The sequence below is a fragment of the Zingiber officinale genome, chromosome 11A (assembly GCF_018446385.1).
Source record: "Zingiber officinale cultivar Zhangliang chromosome 11A, Zo_v1.1, whole genome shotgun sequence".
NCBI classification, from domain to species: domain Eukaryota; kingdom Viridiplantae; phylum Streptophyta; class Magnoliopsida; order Zingiberales; family Zingiberaceae; genus Zingiber; species Zingiber officinale.
In genome coordinates, this window is record NC_056006.1 from 26,834,183 (window position 1) to 26,853,096 (window position 18,914).

The 18,914-nt window shown below is 40.9% G+C and overlaps 1 pseudogene; it reads left to right on the forward strand.

Moving 5' to 3' along the window:
- The window catches only part of LOC122030860, a 79,296-nt pseudogene extending 61,427 nt beyond the window's left edge, over window positions 1-17,869 (forward strand).
- Window positions 17,870-18,914: the final 1,045 nt, after the last annotated feature.

The following is an 18,914-nucleotide window of genomic DNA, read 5'->3' on the forward strand; positions in this document are numbered from 1 at the left end:
ACCATTGCTCTATCTCCACCATTAAGAAGTTTTCGGTCCTTGATTTCCAAAGATCGAAGCTTGTAGATGTGTATGGTGGAGGCACCCTCGTGTCGAATCTGAGTCCATCTCGGAATTCCATTTGAGGTTGAGCTTCTTGTGATGAAGTCTTCGACTTGTAGAATTGCTCCAACTTCTTCACCCTCTAGCTTTGCTTGTTTTGTTTGCCCCTTCCGGCGATGATTCCGGTGAAGAGCGGCCTCGCTCTGATACCACTTGTTGGGACTGAAAAGTAGCTAGAGGGGGGTGAATAGCTCTTTACACTCTTCGTGTACTCTTCGTTGCTCTTCGTTGCTTGTTTTTTCAAGGATGTGCAGCGGAAATACAAAGAAACAAAATACACAACGCTAACAAGAGGATTTACTTGGTATCCACCTCACAAGAGGTGACTAGTCCAAGGATCCACACACTAACACACCCTCCACTATGAAATCACTCCTTTTCAGTAACTACTGAAGGCGGAGAAGCCCTACAACTCTCACAATACAAGAAGAAAGCAAAGGAAACAAATACAATAGATATCTTACAAGATATGGAATGAAAACCCTAACCCTAGCTTTCTTCTTCTTGCTTTTGATCCGCCTCTTGACTTGGGAAACCTCCAAGAACCTTCAAGAACTAGCGATCTGAGCTTCAGAGAAGTGTGGAGAAGTCGCTGTATTGATCTTAGATGAAATCGTGAAGTTCTACCGCAGCCATCGCACGCCTGCAGCACAAATACGACGCAACGGTCGGATCCCGATCGATTCGAAAGCTCCCAATCGATCGGGGAGGCTTTGGATCGATCCACGGATCGATCCAGAGCGCCTCTGTGCTTTGGGAAAATGCCTGGATCAATCCACGGATCGATCCAGCACTTATCGCGCGAACCAGCAGCGTCCCAATCGATCGGCTGATCGATTGGAACCTCTGGATCGATCCACTGATCGATCCAAAGGCTCTCTGTTCGCTGGGAAAGGCCTGGATCGATCCACTGATCGATCCAGAGGCTTTCTGTTCGTTGGGAAAAGCCTGGATCGATCCACTGATCAATCCAGAGGCTTTCTGTTCGCTGGGAAAAGCCTGGATCGATCCACTGATCGATCCAGAGACTTTATGTTTGCTGGGAAAAGCCTGGATCGATCCACTGATCGATCCAGAGACTTTCTGTTCGCTAGGAAAAGCCTAGATCGATCCAGCTCCTGGTTTTTGCCCAAAACCAAGTCCCAAGCCTCTCAAACCAACATTCGGTCAACCTTGACCTGTTGGTATATCATGCCTAGCATCTGGTCACTCCCTTGACCTGCGAGGACTCCCCACCAAGTATCCGGTCAATCCCTTTGACCCACTTGGACTTTTCTCTTCGTGCCAAGTATCCGGTCACTCACTTGACCTACTTGGACTTCCACCAGATGTCTGGTCAATCTTGACCCATCTGGATTTCCCCGTGCCTAGCTTCACTCACCAGAACTTCCAATCTGCCTAGCTTCACTCACTAGGACTTCTCTTCTGCCTGGCTTCACTCACCAGGTCTTTTACCTAGCTTCACTCACTAGGATTTTCACCTGGCTTCACTCACCAGGATTTTTAATCTGCCTAGCTTCACTCACTAGGACTTCTCTTCTGCCTGGCTTCACTCACCAGGTCTTTCACCTAGCTTCACTTACTAGGATTTTCACCTGGCTTCACTCACCAGGATTTTCTTCTGCCTGGCTTCACTCACCAGGACTTTCACCTTGCTTCACTTACTAGGATTTTCCTCACTGCCTAGCTTCACTCACTAGGTCTTTCCTTCTACCTAACATCCCAGTTAGGACTTCCCAGTCAACTATCCGGTTATCCTTGACCTACTTGACTCTTCTTCAATCAACCTTGCATTGTCAAACATCGAAACCCAAACCAAGACTCAAGCTTGGTCAACCAGGTCAACCTTGGCCTGAGGGATGTTGCACCAACATAGTGCACAAGCGAAATATACTAAAACAATAAAAACAAACAAGAAGGAACACAAACGTTAACACATCCTTTACGTGATTCGAAGATTGCTTGCTCCTATTCCACAGTGTGTCCTTGAGGTGGACAAACCCTTGATCCTTCGGTAGATCAGTCCCCGGCAATCTCCGACTAGATCTTACTCCTTCTCGGTGAAGTACAACCTCTCACAAATCACTCTTCTTCTTTTATAAGATGGAGATTAAGAGTAGGAAGAAGAGTATGGCTTGAAAGCTTTGGACAATTACAAAGGAGTGATTTAACAACAATCAGTAACCTCCTTCATGTCCCAAAGCTTCCTATAAATAAGAAGAGAGAGTTGATCATCATATCAACTCATCTCGGCACCAGTCGACTGTCACTTCCATCAGTCGACTGGTGCTACTGTTGGAGGTAGCCAACGGCTACTTCACAATGCCAACGGTTTGCCAACGACTACTTACCAGTCGACTGGTCGCTGCTGGCTAAGCGAATAGAATGTTTTTGTTCGCTCCCAGTCGACTATATAGTCAACTGGACCAGTCGACTGCAACATCCAGCAGTCGACTGATCCCAGTTACACACTCATCCTCTCTGAAGTCGCCCTTGAAACCCTCTTCCTCGGCCTTCGTCCCTCGGATGCACCCAAGCCCACGGCTCCTCTTCGTGCCATCCTTCACGTTGCCTTGAAGTCTGCTTCATTCGGCTTCATTTCGTTGTTCCTCGTCCGTGGTCCCTCGGATGCACCATCCTTCACCAATCTCATGGACCCGAGCCATAGGATGAGCTTCCAAAGCTTAGCTCCACCAAGCTCCTCATGTGTGTTTCACCAAGTCTTGCATGACTCAAGCACATATCAAAATAATATGAAATCCTAACTTAAACTCTTTGACACGCACATCAAATCATGATCGTACCGATTAAACTTGGGTCGATTGCATCAACATTACACACATGGCATAAATGATGACATAGCATGTCGCACGCATGACATAAATGATGACATGACATATCACACGCATGGCATAGCATGACACATCACACATATGGTAAGATCTAATCACATCACATGCATGGTAAAATCTAATCATGTTATAATTAATGCATCTATATGACATACAATATAATATGAACATAGCATAAATTTACATATGTTATAATTATATTTTAGAAATAAAAATATGTTATAAATATGACTTTAATAAATCAAGATTTATCTAATCAAATTAGGAAACAAATTTCTAAATTCAATAAACATATTTCATCTAAAATCTTTCTATGAATCTTTAATTATTTTGTAAATAAGTTTCTAAATTAATTTCCTAATAATTTAAGAAATAAATAATTAATATTTCTTAATTTATTACAAAATAATTTAAATCTAGATTTTTTATGATTTTTCAAATCTTTTCAAATTTGGTATTTCCTAACAATATAGAAAACTTTCTAAAAATGAAATATTTTAATAAATCTGAAAATTCTAAAAAAGATTAATTCTATAATTTAATTTAGAATATCGATTTTTAATGATTTTTCAAATCTTTCTAAATTTGTTATTTCCTAATAATTTTGGAAAATTTCCAAAAATAGAATATTTTAATGAATCTAAAAATTCCAGAAAAGATTAATTCTATAATTTAATTTAGAATATCTCAAACCTAGATTTTTTTATAATTTCAGATTCTTTCTATATTTGGTATTACCTAACAAATTAGGAAAATTTTTAAAAATAGAATATTTATTAAAATTTCAAAAAAAATTAAAAATAATAATTTCAAAATTAACAAAATATTTCTAAATTAATTTTCTAAAATTATATCAGAAACTTTCCAAAAATGGAATTTCCTAACAATTTAGGAAACTTCCAAAAATAGAAAAAGTCTCAATAATTCTAGAAAAATTATAAAATTAATTACAACACTAATTAAGAACCGTAAAATAATTTTATGATTAAGTTGAAGCACGATCAGACTCTAATACTACTGTTGGGATATGCCCGATGCGAGTGTGTACTAAAACATGTTTCATAAACATGCAAAGCAGAAATAAAACAATAATAATTCCTAATTATCACATTACACACCACATGCATATAAGGATACAACATGTCAAATATGATTAAATAATTAAAATGTTACTGAAAGTAAATTTATGCTAGGTATATCTTACAGATAACTTGTAACGAGAAGGGCATCAACCATAGTGACGTTGTGGAACCTCGCCTCTATTCGTATCCACGTCGAGCTCCTTAAGACAACTTCGTGAGTACAAGCCTCTCCTTCAGAAGTTCTAGCCATGAGCGAAGAAGAGGGATCAAGAGGAAGAAGAAGCAAACAAGGTAGATGTCTCTTCCTTGCTTAGTAGTCACGGCAACAAGGAGAAGGATTTCTCCTTGTTGTGGGTGGTGGCAAAGAGAGGAGAGAGGGAGAGGAGGATAGGTTTTCCAAAAATTCAATCAACCAAATAATGAAACTTGTATCTAATTCTCTCCCAATTACATCTATATATAATTCTCTTTAATGAGTTGGATTAAAAAGCTCAAATCCAACCCATTATCCCTTGACTAAAAATTAGCTCATTAACCCCTTGCTTTGATTCACAACTAAACTAAGTTAGTTCATGACTAATTCATGATTAAACCAAATATGGTTTAACTCTATCATAAGAGATGTAGCTCATCCACGCTTTCATTATGATAAATATTTCTATATTTATCTTATGTATGGTCTAACTAAATATTTATCTCTTGATATAAGAATCATATTCTTTAATTTATTTTACATCTTTTAGAGACTCGTTAGTGTGTGTGACCCAATAGGTTCCCAATTTATCTTGGTCATCCATAATTAACTACTTAATTATAGAACCATCATGAGTGGCACCTAGTAGTACATCATTATCCCCAATTAGTCTAAAAATCATAGTCGATCTTAGAACTAATTCTAAACCCTTCAACAGTTATAGTGAGTCGTGCCTTGTTCCTTTCACTCATCTTATACCCACTTGGTTCAGAACATGGTCTATGTGTCTATCCCCACTAGACTGACTGCGTCACACCTAGCCCAAGTAATACTTCCTTATTTTATGGATTCAAATTACTCATACATGTGTACAAGAGTCTCGTACTCTTAACATGTGATGCTTTGGCCAAAGACATTGAGTAAAAATTCTAACAAGTGGCCATTGGGTATACGACTCCTTGCAAGGAACGGTGAATCCTCTGTGTGTTGGTACCGAAATGTAGCTAGAGGGGGGGTGAATAGCTCAGCGCGATCCTCGTGCTCTTCGTTGCTTGTTTCTTCAGTGATATGCAGCAGAAATACAAGAAGTAATACATACAACGCTAACACAAAGGATTTACTTGGTATCCACCTTAAGATGAGGTGACTAATCCAAGGATCCACACACACGAGCACTCTCCACTATGAAAACACTCCTTTACGATGACTACCGAAGGCGGAGAAGCCTTTACAAACTCACACAACAAACAAGAAGAGAAGAAGAAGCAAATATAAGTAAATCTTACAAGATTGTGTACAATAAGCCCTATCTAGCTTCTTCCTCTTGCTTGGGATGCCTCTTGACCTTGAAAACGCTGCTCCAAGAAGCTTCAAGACTGGCGGTGAGCTCTGGAGAAAAAAAAAGCCCTAGAGGATCACTGTGCTCGTGGAGAAGAAGGCTGAGAGAACTGTCGATGAAATCGCACGCCAACGTCTTTATCCAGCGCCAATGGTCGGATCCTAATCGATCGGATTGCTCCCAATCGATTGGGGAGGCTTTGGATCGATCAGCTAATCGATCCAGAGTGTCTCTGTGCTCCTGGGAATCGCCTGGATCGATCGGTCAATCGATCCAAATCCCATCGCACGAAATCACGCCTCCCAATCGATCCATTGATCGATTGGGGGCTCTGGATCGATCGACCGATCAATCCAGAGCTGTTCTGTGCGGTCGCGCACTTCTCCCAATCGATCCACTGATCGATTGGGAGGAGGCTTGTCGCGAAGACTCGCCCAATCGATTAGCCGATCGATTAGGCATGAGCCAATCGATCGACTGATCGATCCAGCTCATGATTTCTCCCAAAATCAAGTCTGAAGCCTCCTAAACCAACATCCGGTCAACCATGACCTGTTGGTCTATCATGCCTAGCATCCAGTTACCCTTGACCTGTTAGGACTCCCTCACCAAGTGTCCGGTCAATTCTTTTGACCCACTTGGACTTTTCTCCTCGTACCAAGTATCCGGTCAATCCCTTTGACCTACTTGGTCTTTCCAACACCAGATGTCCGATCAACCTTGATCCATCTGGATTTCCTCGTGCCAAGTATCCGGTCAAAACTTTGACCTACTTGGACTTTTCTTAATTGCCTGGCTTCACTCACCAGGACTTTCAATCTGTCTGACTTCACTCACCAGGACTTCCAATCTGCTTGGCTTCACTCACTAGGACTTTCAATTCGCTTGTCTTCACTCACCAGGACTTTCAATCTACCTGGCTTCACTCACCAGGACTTCCAATCTGCCTGGCTTCACTCACCAGGACTTTCAATTCGCTTGGCTTCACTCACCAGGACTTTCAATCTGCCTGGCTTCACTCACCAGGACTTTCAATCTGTCTGGCTTCACTCACCAGGACTTTCCTTCTGCCTGGCTTCACTCACCAGGACTTCCCTTCTGCCTGGCTTCACTCACCAGGACTTTCCAGTCAAGTATCCAGTCAACCTTGACCTACTTGACTCTTCTTCACAATCTCCCCACATGAACAATTGCACCTACAATCTCCATGTGTTGTTTACATGTATTATCAAAAATAGAAACCCAAACATCAAGACTCAAGCTTGACTCAGTCCAAGCTCAGTCAACTTGGTCAACCTTGACCTGGGGAATATTGCACCAAACTAGCCTCAACTCTCTTCATGCCACTAGGTAATGAAGACATAAGTTAAACCCTACGTTCTCCCCCTAAGAGGGAAAACTTCTCCCCCTAAGATAATGAAGGTCTAACTTAAACCCTTTCATTCTCCCCCTATTGGCACACATAAAAAAAAACAAACTCTACCCCTGAAGAGTTACCCAACGTTGTTCACAACTTCACTCGTTGCTTACAACCTGATAACGAAGGTCTCATACCCTTCATTATCATTAAATGCTCATCCTTGAGCAGACACCACTTGAATAATGAAGATATCCACTCTCCATTATATTCAAGTGCCCAACCTTGAGCATTTTCACTAAAGAAGGTTAACCACCTTCCAAGGTGTATGAAAAATAATTTTCATGTCCTTAAAGAGTAACTCCCCCTAAAGACATGGTCGTAACTTCTGTCATTGCACCAACAATGACTTGGAATCCCTAAACCTTTAGGAAACCCAAAATTAGAAGTTTTGAGGTTCATAAATTCAATAATGAAACCAAACTTCAACCTAAACTTTGACCTAGTCTTCTTTAACCAATACATCCTTGTTTTCATCATGAAAACTCCCCTTAAATATGTATAAATATGTTTTGAGGGGTTAGGAATGGTTACCTAGACTAAAGATGGTCCAAAATGCTGAAATCAGGCTTTACCAGCCAAAATCAGCATTCCCAATCGATTGGAGTTAGGTCTCAATCGATTGAACCTACTTGAATCAATCCACTGATCGATTCAGGAGGGCTGGATCGATCGGTGGATCGATCTAAGAAGCTTTTGTTCGCGAGAAGCTTGCTCTCAATCGATCGTCCGATCGATTGAGACCCTTCAGTCTATCGGGTGATCGATTGAAGCTCTGACAAAGCTGAAATTCCATTTCAGTCAATTTCAGAAACCCCTAGAAAAATCTATAAAATTCCAAAAATCATAAAAATCGTTGTAGACATTATTTAGGGCATATAGTATCATGGAAAAATAGTTTTCTAAGAAAATACTTCATATTTTCAAAGATTGACACAAACTTGAAAACTTGTAAATACTTTAATGTTTTCTTCAAGTTTGTGCTCAACTATTCAATGATGATTACTATCAAAAGATAGCCTTCACCAAGGTTTTCCAAAAGCATTTTAAAATAATTTTCAAAACCAATATCCAACCATGTTCCTTGGGCTCAATGCACATGACTTGTACATTAGCTTTCCCAATGATTGGAAAATACATAACTATGTGTTTTGATGAACCTAAAACTCAAAGGAATGCACTAAATCACATCTTGAGTTTTGTTCATCATCCTAACATCTCACTTGCATCTAATGTGTACAAAAACACATACAAGCCACCTTATAGTTCTTTGTGAGATGTAAGTCTTGGTTTTGCCCTAATCTAGGGATCATGTATATCTACCTAGGCATTTTGAGGTTATGAACATCCACCAAGGATATTACTTGTTAATAAATGCAATTAGTCCTTAATTGCAAGGAATAAACTAATGCATGATAATGTTATGACATAAATCAAAGAAAAATAATTTTCAAAAGAAAATTTCCTATAACTATATGATGTATGTATGACATGACATGGTATTTTTGTATTTTTCATAATAAGGTATGAATGTCAAAGCAAATAAATATGATGTCATGACATATAAAAGGCAAACAATCATGACAAGTTTTAGCATAAATAAAATACCTAGATTACCTATCTAAGTATCCTAAAACCTTGACTAACTTAAAATTTAAATCCTAGATTGCCCTTAAGTCTCTAATAAAATGTCAAACTCCCAACTTGACATTTCTTTTACTCATATTTTGTTGTGCCAGTGAAAAAACATCAAAACTTCTCAACTCATAGCCATATTACTCCAATTAAGAGTAAATAATAATCCTTTTCATTTTCAAAGGTTAATATATAATAACCTTGAAAATGCTCCTTGAGTGTCAACTTCATCATGATTAGGTTAACTACCCTTTCAATTTGAGTTGACACTCTCTAACCCATCTATGGGGTAGAGAAAATGCTCCTAGGAACCCAAAACCTATTGGTGCTCCTTGGATGCTCTAGGTACTCGCTAGGGATAACCTCCCTAGATACCTTCTTAGTGACTTTGTTTGGCTTCTTAGAAGCCTTGGTTACCTTTTTTAGGTCAACCCTAGAGATTTCTTCCCTTGTGACCTTTTTAATGACTTTGTTAGACTTCTTAGAAGTCTTAGTCACCTTAGTTGCAAAAATACTCCTAGGGATAACTTCCCTTATACTTTTGACTTGACCCTTAGACCTAGACTCGGTTCCATAGCTATATGGAAGGAACCCTATGGTAAGAAATTACATCCTTCTTAGCCTTAAGTTTGTATCCCAAACCTCTATGGCCATTGGATGACTTTTGTTGTCCTAAACCTAGGTTTTGCTTATTTTGCCCTTTTAGGATATTTTCCATCCTTTTTAGGGTCTTTTTCATTTTATCAAGTCTTGACCTCAAGACTTGATTTTCTTTCCATAAATCCTTAGTTTTTGATTTTTCATTAATTCCTTGAGCATTTTTATTTTTAGACTTATAACTATGGTCCTTAGTGTTATTTCCTACCATTTTACCTACCTTCCTAACCCTAGGTGTGGTAGTCTTAGCATGAAAAGCTACATGATTTTCCTTAAAGCTATCATGCTTTCTATTCTTATGGTAAATAGCATTGAAATGATATAAATTAGAACTACCATGCTTTTTACCATTATTTAAAGGGGTAGGCTCAATAAATAATACCTTTCGTTTTACCTTGGAGGCTCCCCCTTGAGTTGTGCTTCCTCCATGAGCCTTGACCGCTTTCTTCTCCTTAGGACATTCACTTCTATAATGTCCTTTTTGATTGCAAGAAAAGCACACAATGTGCTCCTTGCTCTTCTTTGTTCCGGGAGTGGTTTCCTTGGACTTCTCCTTGCCCTTTAGTGCCACTTGGCCCTTCTTCTTGGCTAACTTGGGGCACTTGCTCTTGTAGTGCCCATGTTCCCTACACTCAAAATATATAATATGATTTTTATTTTTAAATGAAACATTTATACCTTCATGTGTAGGGATGACACATGATCCTCCATTTGATGTTTCTTGATTTTTGGAGGATACATCGTCTTCTTCTCCATTTGACCCGGATGTAGAAGCTTCTCCTTCTTCTTGATCCGGCGTCACCAAAAGTTGCTCCCCCTCAATCCTAGAGGTGGAGGCTTCTTCATCTTCATCTTGTATATGGAACAAAGAGTATGCTCCCTCTTTGCTCTTCTCATTGCATTCCTTTGAAGATGAAGCTTCTTGAACTTCTTCTTTGGAAGTTGAGCATCTCTCAACTTCGGAGTCTTCCTCCTCTTGGTCTTGCTCCAATGAGTCATCCTCTTTGGATTTATCTTGACTTGGTACAGTGGAGGGTTCTTCATGAAACAGTGCCAATTTGCTCCATAGCTCTTTGGCATCTTCAAATTCTCTAATTTTCTCCAAGATGTTGCTCGGCAATAGATTGACCAAAAGCTTGGTCACTTTGTCATTGGTCTTATATCTTTGGATTTGTTCTTGGCTCCATTTGCTTTTCTTGAGAGTCTTGCCCTTGGAGTTTGTTAGAGCTTCAAATCCTTCCATGAGAGCAAACCATTGCTCTATCTCCATCATCAAGAAATTCTCAATCTTTGATTTCCAAAGATCGAAGCTTGCTGAAATAAATGATGGAGGCACCCTTGTATCGAATCCAAGCCAGTCATGGAATTCCATTTGAAGTTGAGCTTCTTGTGATGAAGTCTTTGACTTGTAGAATTGCTCCAACTTCTTCACCCTCTAGCTTTTTCCCTTTCCGGCGATGATTCCGGTGAAGAGCAACCTGACTCTGATACCACTTGTTGGGATCGAAATGTAGCTAGAGGGGGGGTGAATAGCTCGGCGCGATCCTCGTGCTCTTCGTTGCTTGTTTCTTCAGTGATATGCAGCGAAAATACAAGAAGTAATACATACAACGCTAACACAAAGGATTTACTTGGTATCCACCTCAAGATGAGGTGACTAATCCAAGGATCCACACACACGAGCACTATCCACTATGAAAACACTCTTTTACGATGACTACCGAAGGCGGAGAAGCCTTTACAAACTCACACAACAAACAAGAAGAGAAGAAGAAGCAAATACAAGTAAATCTTACAAGATTGTGTACAATAAGCCCTAGCTAGCTTCTTCCTCTTACTTGGGATGCCTCTTGACGTTGGAAACGCTGCTCCAAGAAGCTTTAAGACTGGCGGTGAGCTCTGTTAGGATCGTCGTACGCGGCTAGAGAGGGGGGTGTGAATAGCCGACCCCAAATTGCTCGTTTCTTCCTACGATTAGGGTTAGCGCAGCGGAAATAACTAAATAGAAACGCAAAAAGGAAAGATCAAACCTCAAACTCGAACTCGACGATGTAACAAGGTTCGGAGATGAAACTCCTACTCCTTGGCGTGTCCGTGAGGTGGACGAAGCCTATCAATCCGTCGGTGGATGAGTCCCCGGAAAACCGGCTAATAAGAACTCCTTCTGGGTGGAGAAACCTCGCCACAATGTCTTGCAACAGCAAGATAAACAGGAGTACAAGAATACAGCAGGAAACTAAGTACAATACAAAAATGTAATAACCCTAGCTTGCCTTCTTGTCGACTGGATGAAGCAGCAACTTCACGGGAATCCAACCACAGCACCAACTGTCCAGTTGAAGTCCCAGCCGAGGGAAGCTCACGCGAAGCTTCAGCGAAGAGGAGCTCAACAAAGCTCAAGCAGAAATACTTCAGCAGTCAGCAGGAAGAAGAGGAAGAAGAAGAAGTATGTTCTGTAGTGCCTCTTGATCCTTTTATAACCTCTGATATCCTGAGTCAACCTGAGAACCTGCAAGGCAAAAAGGCTAGAACACAGAAGCCCGAAATAGCCTAGCCGTTGAGTCACAACGGCTAGGCCTGGACCGATCAGGCTCCACCCTGATCGGTCCAGGGTGCTGCTGATCGGTCATGGGGACCGATCAGGCTCTATGCTGATTGGTCCCTAGACCGATCAGCTGTTCTTTCCCAGCTCTGTTGCCTTCTTCTGATCGGCCTCCTGATCGGTCTTCAGTCCGATCAGATAACACACAGAAGCTCACTGTGTGGTTACTGATCGGTCTGCAGACCGATCAGCCATATCACTGGATCGGTATGCTGACCGATCAGGAATCCATGGTATCAATGGATTGATCCACTGATCGATCCAGAGCTTGGTTTTCCTCAACACCAAGTCCCAAGTCTCTCGAACCAACATCCGGTTAACCTTGACCTGTTGGTACATCATGCCTAGCATCTGGTCACTCCCTTAACCTGCTAAGACTCCCCACCAAGTGTCCGGTCAATCCCTTTGACCCACTTGGACTTTTCTCTTCGTGCCAAGTATCCGGTCACTCCCTTGACCTACTTGACCTTCTCAACACCAGATGTCCGATCAACCTTAATCCATCTGGATTTTTCCTTACTCGGTTTCACTCACCAGGACTTTCACCTAGCTTCACTCACTAGGGTTTTCACCTGGCTTCACTCACCAGGATTTCCAATTTGCCTGGCTTCACTCACCAGGACTTCCAAACTGCCTAGCTTCACTCACTAGGACTTTTACCTGGCTTCACTCACCAGGATTTCTCCGTCTGCCTGGCTACACTCACCAGGACTTTCACCTGGCTTCACTTACCCGGATTTTCTATCTGCCTTCCTGATCTAGAGAACGAGCTACCGAGCCCTCTCTGACCTAGTCCGGAGAACGAGCTACCGAGCCCTCTCCGACTTCGTCCGGTCCAGAGAACGAGCTACCAAGCCCTCTCTGACCTAGTCCGGAGAACGAGCTACCGAGCCCTCTCTGACCATAGTCCGGAGAACGAGCTACCAAGCCCTCTCCGACTTCCACATGCCAAGCTTCCATACTTGGACTTCTCCGTGCCAAGTCCCTGCTTGGACTTTTCCCATGCCAAGCTCCCTGCTTGGACTTTTCCGTGCCAAGTCTCCATACTTGGACTTTTCGAAATAGATCAACTCAAGTCGGGTCAACCAGGTCAACCTTGACCAAAGATTGCATCCACAATCTCCCAAGTTTGTATTCTGTCAAACATCAGAATACAACTCTTCTATTCTCGTCAAACATCAGAATAGAACTTTTCTATTCTCGTCAAACATCAAAATACAACTCGAGTCAGGTCAACTCAAGTCAGGTCAACCAGGTCAACCTTGACCTAAGGTTGCACCAACAAGCTCTGGAGAAAAAAACCCTAGAGAATCGCTGTGCTCGTGGAGAAGAAGGCTGAGAGAACTGTCGACGAAATCGCACGTCAACGTCTTTATCCAGCGCCAACGGTCGGATCCCAATCGATCGGATTGCTCCCAATCGATTGGGGAGGCTTTGGATCGATCGGTTGATCGATCCAGAGTGCCTCTGTGCTCTTGGGAATCACCTAGATCGATCGGTCAATCGATCCAGATTCCATCGCGCGAAATTGCGCCTCCCAATCGATCCACTGATCGATTGGGGGCTTTGGATCGATCGACCGATCAATCCAAAGTTGTTCTGTGCGGTCGCGCACTTCTCCCAATCGATCCACTGATTGATTGGGAGGAGGTTTGTCGCAAAGACTCGCCCAATCGATCAGCCGATCGATTAGGCATGAGCCAATCGATCGGCTGATCGATCCAGCTCATGATTTCTCCCAAAATCAAGTCTAAAGCCTCCTAAACCAACATCCGGTCAATCATGACATGTTGGTCCATCATGCCTAGCATCTAGTCACCCTTGACCTGCTAGGACTCCCTCACCAAGTGTCCGGTCAATCCTTTTGACCCACTTGGACTTTTCTCCTCGTGCCAAGTATTCGGTCAATCCCTTTGACCTACTTGGTCTTTCCAACACCAGATGTCCGATCAGCCTTGATCCATCTGGATTTCATCGTGCCAAGTATCCGGTCAAAACTTTGACCTACTTGGACTTTTCTTAATTGCCTGGCTTCACTCACCAGGACTTTCAATCTGCCTGGTTTCACTCACCAGGACTTTCAATTTGCCTGGCTTCACTCACCAGGACTTTCAATCTGTCTGGCTTCACTCACCAGGACTTCCAATCTGCCTGGCTTCACTCACCAGGACTTTCAATCTGCCTGGCTTCACTCACCAGGACTTTCCTTCTGCCTGGCTTCACTCACTAGGACTTCCCTTCTGCCTGGCTTCAATCACCAGGACTTTCCAGTCAAGTATCCAGTCAACCTTGACCTACTTGACTCTTCTTCACAATCTCCCCCATATGAACAATTGCACCTGCAATCTCCATGTGTTGTTTACATGTATTGTCAAACATCGAAACTCAAACATCAAGACTCGAGCTTGACTCAGTCCAAGCTCAGTCAACTTGGTTAACATTGACCTGGAGAATATTGCACCAACACTGTGGGCTATCAAAACATTTTCGAACATTTTGACTTATTCTCAATCATCCCGAGTTCACACCATAATGAGGTGCTTGCTTAAGATGTCAAAGTATAAGTCTCCATGACCAAGATGACTTGTGTACCTCAAGTCGAAGGAAACTTGCACTCGAGCTGCAGTAAGAGCTTCACAAACATATCTATATATATAGATAACCATATAAAGTCTTACAGCGAGTCACTCCAATAAACTAGTTACCATAACTAGCATTCACATTTAACTCTCAATATCCCATTGTCTCAAGCCAGTGAGAAAACAGCTACTTGGCGAACAAGGAGTATAACTCGTGCTAGTCTTACAGAATTGATGATGTCCAAATGCATCAATTCGACGACTAGGGAAATTCCAATATGTTCATAATTGCACATGTAGAGATAATCACTAGTTGTGATGCAATCACAATTTTTCTCATGCTATGAATTGTATTGCGGACATTCAGTAAATGAGTTTAAGATAATCAAATATATAATATGCACTCAGATAGTAAATCTATATTTAGTAAAAATCATAAGCCGATTTCCTTAGGACATCCCTCAAAATCTAACACCAAATTCATCCATATGCCCTAGCTGTATATGCCACAAGATTATACTGTCTGATTCAGACTCCATCGAAGTGACTCCACCTACAACTATAATCCCTATCAACTTGTAGATGTTCCTTGTTAACTTTTGTCCTCATTACCGTCAGAGCTCCTTTGTTGATCTTCATTACCCCGCTCACTAATTTGTGATTGTAACCAATATCATTCAGTGTGTCTAGTGATATCAAATTCTTCGTTAAATTTGGTATGTGTCTAACATCACATAAAGTTCTAATCACACCATCAAACATCTTGATTTTGATGTTTCCTATGTCGATGACTCTGCAAGATGCATCATTTCCCATTAACATTGAACCAAAATCCATTGCCTATAGGTGTCAAACCACTTCTTGTTTGGAGTCATGTAATATGAACATGCAGAGTTTAGGATCTATGCATCGGTCAGCTGTTCTGAACTTGATATAACTGATAGCATATCTCTATCACCGATTTCTAAATTTTCTTCTTTAACTATATTTACAGACTTTGTCAAACTACCTTTGTTCTCTGCAATATGTTTCTTTATCTCAAGATAATCTCTCTTCATATGACCTTTGCCTCAACACTTATAACATGTGATCACCTTCTTCATTCTCGACTTAGAATAAGCCTTGTTGTTGTTATTCGATCCATACCGAGTTTTTGCTCCTATACCGCGCTCTTAGTTGCTCTTATATCAATTATTGTACAAAGAGAGAAGGCAATACCTCTCAATCTCTAATGTGGAAGAAGAAAAAGAGATCTTGCGGAGCAATGAGATAAAGACACACAAGAAAGAGCAAACACAAAGAAGAAGAAGAAGAAAAAGAGTTGTCATAATTCAGCAGCGTGACTACTTCATATCAAAACAACTGAAACTTTATTAGAATTCTCTCTACATAAGAGAATAACATTAAATGATTCTCATAATATAATAGGGTTACAATCATCATTATCAATAGTATCTAAATCCTAGATCCGGTAAAATCGTAACAAAATTTTATTTTAAAAAATCATAATAAAATTCTATTATGAAAAATCATAACAAAATTTTATTTTAAAAAATCTTAATAGTTTTTTTCCCATAATATTTTTCACATTGACCCTCATTAAGACATGAGTCATCTGTCAACGCACTAAAACCGAGAAATGATGCCATCAATGACGGTCAAGGTTTAAAAATATATAAACAAATAAAAGCTGCATTCTTTAAGCTTAATATGATCCATCCAAATTTGCCGAAGAAGAACTTCATGAAGATTCTCTGTTTGTTTCTTTAGGGCAGATTATTTCTCGGTTTCCACTTGAGTTCAGGCACTAAATATTTGACAAATTACCTGTGATATTTCTGTTATATTTCTCACAAGGTCTCTTCCTGCAGATTTTGATTTATCAACTCTGCAAAGGAATGGCATTCTGTCATGGTCATGGACTCATGGAGTGTTGCACAGGTTAGAAAGAAATTTTCATTGATCATACACCCGTTCATGTTTCAGTATGTTAAAGATAAGATCTTGTTGAACAAAATCCACTCCTTAATTATGCAGAGATCTTAAGCCTCACAATCTTTTGATGGATCGCAAGACTATGATGCTAAAAGTTGCGGATCTTGGACTTAGCCGTGCTTTCACCATCACCCTCAAGAAATACACCCAGGAGGTACTTAATAATTTGACGATAGAATTGTTGCAGGTCCTAACTCTGTGGTATGGAGCTCTAGAAGTGCTGCTTGGTGCCACACGCTATTCCACACCGATCGATATGTGGTCAGTTGGCTGTGTGTTCGGTAAGAATCATCAATCATGGCTTCTGTTTAATATCAGAGTTCATTAAAAGATTGCTTATCCAATTGCAGCTGAACTAGCCACGACTCAGCCACTCTTTCCTGGTGACTGAGCTGCAGCAGCTTCTTCACAACTTCGAGTAAATTACTTGGTAACTAGAAGATTGTTGGTTGGTTTCTTACCTTATTTCATTGCCGATACAGGTTACTTGGGACACCAAATCAAGAAGTTTGGTCAGGAGTAAGTGAACGGGCTTATCGGCATGAGTTTCCTCAGTGTAGTCCAACGAACCTTTCATCGGCTGTGCCTGGCCTCGATGACGATGGGTAAGACCTCCTCTCTGTAAGTGCAGTTCAAGATACAGATCGTTGCTTTATTTTCAATGTCATTAGCGAGTGTAGGTTTTTGAGGTCATGCGGAATTCTTGAACTTGGTCGCGAAGATGAAAATTAGCAAGTTTCATTTGAATTTTATACTTGCAGAAGATTTTGCGGTATGAGCCCTCGAAGCGGATTTTAGCGAAGAAAACTATGGAACATCGGTACTTTGATGATGTGGATAAGGCTTGCTACTGATTTTTTTTCTCCAAGGAAGCATTGGTGCTCAAACTAACAAACAAAGTAATGGGCAATTTGCCTTAGTATCATCTATAGTTGTGTAGCTCTTCTCGAGCATTATCTTTGAAGGAGCATGGTAAGAAATACATAGATATTAGATTTCACTCCAATTATGGGAATTAATTCATGGTGATTGATCCAAACTGGAGAGATGGCGCACTGAGCACAGTGACTTGGTTGATGACTGAGAGAAAACTTTTTTCTCTACAGAGAGACTTTCTTCTGATCCTGCATATAAGAAGAAGAGCAAACAAAACGTCAGCGTCCAGAAACCAAAGGGAGTCTCTGGCAAAGGACCTCCGATGCTCAAGTCAGTATAATTTTAGATGGGTAAATGAAGAACAGTAAAAAAACGTGCATGCGAGAGTCAGCTTCAGATGTTCAAAGAATGTACCTTGTCAACGAAGAGGCCCCCTTTATATACCACCTCTCATAACCTCCGCAATTATGAGGTAACTAAGAATGTCAGAGGTTGTTCGGTAATGGAAAGTGTACAACCTAGGCAATGTACAATAATTGTCCAAGAAATCTTCCATTTACCCATATGTATATCTCTTTTGTCGTTTATAACTTATGTTATTACTGAGACTATTGAAGAAATATGCTATTATAAGTGGTCGGCTGATGAGAGACACAATAATCCTTGAACAAGGTTCCAGCATAATATTATTTGACATGTGGTTGTTATTCTAACAGATTGTTAGAATTCTCTGCTCATATTGTTGGCTGAGTATACCTCAGCCGGCGTATAAGGTCATCCGTCTTTATGTCTATCCTTGCATTAAGCTGTTTTGTTATGTATTGAATGCTATTAGAAATCCGTTCAGAAAATAATATGATGCATTGGGTGTACAGGAAGTTCATTCAAGATGTCATATGACAAACTATGCATGCTAGAGATCCATTTGGGAATCAATATGAAGCTGAGTGCCTTAGGCCCGACCAATCTTTTTTCTAGTCGGTCTGCATAAAGAGATTTATGAGGCTAAGTGCCTTAAGCCCGACCAACCTTTTATTGACCGGGCAAGCATAGAGAGATTTGTGAGGCTAAGTACTTTAAGCACGACCGACCTTTTATTTGGTTGGGCATGTATAGAGAGATTTGTGAGAATTGGGAAGACCAACCATTATTCTCACCAAACCTATAGCTGGTCGATTGCGAGGTGGGTTGGACATTCTGGTGGACCGTCTTTAAATCTAATCGAACATGTTATTTTTTCAGTTCAAGAGTAAAGTACTAAACCCCTTATGTTCGATCGGTTTATGGGTCCGTTGGCCTTCTCCCAATCGGCTTGCACTCCGGTTGGGCTGGACCTAAAAGCCTTAGCGCTGCGTGAACAATCAAGTCAGGTGGGGAATGCTCTCTTCTCTTGATTTTGATCGTTATGTCATCTTGACTTTGACTACCATATCACTTTAACTTTGACTGTTATATCATTTTGACTTTGACCGTCACGTTGTCTTCTAAGTTTGCTCACTACATCCCGTATGAGTGAACTTGAGACGTTTGATTTAATTCTGTTGAGTATCAAGTTCGGTTGTACAGCAAGGTTAAAGAGTTGATG